We start from the raw sequence: 2,500 nt of genomic DNA on the forward strand, positions 1-2,500 counted from the left end.
CCACCCGGGGGGTTCCAGGGTGCTGAGATGGCTGACGTTTTGCTCCGCTCACGACGGTCGCCGCGGCACGCAAGAACAGGCCAAAAACTGGCCAAAACAGCCCAAAAACGGGCCAAAACTGGCCATTTTTTGCTGCGCGAGCGAGCGGAGAGCGGCGAACAGCGAGCGAAGCGCGAGGCAGCACCGTCCCTGCTATACGAAAGCCCCATCCAGCCCTGTGCCACCCGGGGGGTTCCAGGGTGCTGAGATGGCTGACATTTTGCTCCGCTCACGACGGTCACCGCGCCACACAAGAACAGCCCAAAAACAGGCCAAAACAGCCCAAAAACGGGCCAAAACTGGCCATTTTTGGCTGCGCGAGCGAGCGGCGAGCGGCGAACAGCGAGCGAAGCGAGAGGCAGCACCGTCCCTGCTATACGAAAGCCCCATCCAGCCCTGAGCCACCCGGGGGGTTCCAGGGTGCTGAGATGGCTGACATTTTGCTCCGCTCACGACGGTCACCGCACCACGCAAGAACAGGCCAAAAACTGGCCAAAACAGCCCAAAAACGGGCCAAAACTGGCCATTTTTGGCTGCGCGAGCGAGCGGCGAGCGGCGAACAGCGAGCGAAGCGAGAGGCAGCACCGTCCCTGCTATACGAAAGCCCCATCCAGCCCTGTGCCACCCGGGGGGTTCCAGGGTGCTGAGATGGCTGACGTTTTGCTCCGCTCTCGACGGTCACCGCGCAATGCAAGAACAGGCCAAAAACTGGCCAAAACGGCCCAAAAACGGGCCAAAACTGGCCATTTTTGGCTGCGCGAGCGGCGAGCGGCGGACAGCGAGCGAAGCGAGAGGCAGCACCGTCCCTGCTATACGAAAGCCCCATCCAGCCCTGTGCCACCCGGGGGGTTCCAGGGTGCTGAGATGGCTGACGTTTTGCTCCGCTCTCGACGGTCACCGCGCAATGCAAGAACAGGCCAAAAACTGGCCAAAACGGCCCAAAAACGGGCCAAAACTGGCCATTTTTGGCTGCGCGAGCGAGCGGCGAGCGGCGGACAGCGAGCGAAGCGAGAGGCAGCACCGTCCCTGCTATACGAAAGCCCCATCCAGCCCTGTGCCACCCGGGGGGTTCCAGGGTGCTGAGATGGCTGACGTTTTGCTCCGCTCTCGACGGTCACCGCGCAATGCAAGAACAGGCCAAAAACTGGCCAAAACGGCCCAAAAACGGGCCAAAACTGGCCATTTTTGGCTGCACGAGCGAGCGGCGAGCGGCGGACAGCGAGCGAAGCGAGAGGCAGCACCGTCCCTGCTATACGAAAGCCCCATCCAGCCCTGTGCCACCCGGGGGGTTCCAGGGTGCTGAGATGGCTGACGTTTTGCTCCGCTCTCGACGGTCACCGCGCAATGCAAGAACAGGCCAAAAACTGGCCAAAACGGCCCAAAAACGGGCCAAAACTGGCCATTTTTGGCTGCACGAGCGAGCGGCGAGCGGCGGACAGCGAGCGAAGCGAGAGGCAGCACCGTCCCTGCTATACGAAAGCCCCATCCAGCCCTGTGCCACCCGGGGGGTTCCAGGGTGCTGAGATGGCTGACGTTTTGCTCCGCTCTCGACGGTCACCGCGCAATGCAAGAACAGGCCAAAAACTGGCCAAAACGGCCCAAAAACGGGCCAAAACTGGCCATTTTTGGCTGCACGAGCGAGCGGCGAGCGGCGGACAGCGAGCGAAGCGAGAGGCAGCACCGTCCCTGCTATACGAAAGCCCCATCCAGCCCTGTGCCACCCGGGGGGTTCCAGGGTGCTGAGATGGCTGACGTTTTGCTCCGCTCTCGACGGTCACCGCGCAATGCAAGAACAGGCCAAAAACTGGCCAAAACGGCCCAAAAACGGGCCAAAACTGGCCATTTTTGGCTGCACGAGCGAGCGGCGAGCGGCGGACAGCGAGCGAAGCGAGAGGCAGCACCGTCCCTGCTATACGAAAGCCCCATCCAGCCCTGTGCCACCCGGGGGGTTCCAGGGTGCTGAGATGGCTGACGTTTTGCTCCGCTCTCGACGGTCACCGCGCAATGCAAGAACAGGCCAAAAACTGGCCAAAACGGCCCAAAAACGGGCCAAAACTGGCCATTTTTGGCTGCGCGAGCGAGCGGCGAGCGGCGGACAGCGAGCGAAGCGAGAGGCAGCACCGTCCCTGCTATATACGAAAGCCCCATCCAGCCCTGTGCCACCCGGGGGGTTCCAGGGTGCTGAGATGGCTGACGTTTTGCTCCGCTCACGACGGTCACCGCACCACGCAAGAACGGACCATAAACAGGCCAAAACAGCCCAAAAACGGGCCAAAACTGGTCATTTTTGGCTGCGCGAGCGAGCGGCGAGCGGCGAACAGCGAGCGAAGCGTGAGGCAGCACCGTCCCTGCTATACGAAAGCCCCATCCAGCCCTGTGCCACCCGGGGGGTTCCAGGGTGCTGAGATGGCTGACGTTTTGCTCCGCTCACGACGGTCACCGCGCCATGCAAGAACGGACC

The sequence above is a fragment of the Musa acuminata genome, unplaced genomic scaffold (assembly GCF_036884655.1).
Source record: "Musa acuminata AAA Group cultivar baxijiao unplaced genomic scaffold, Cavendish_Baxijiao_AAA HiC_scaffold_1126, whole genome shotgun sequence".
Classification (NCBI taxonomy): domain Eukaryota; kingdom Viridiplantae; phylum Streptophyta; class Magnoliopsida; order Zingiberales; family Musaceae; genus Musa; species Musa acuminata.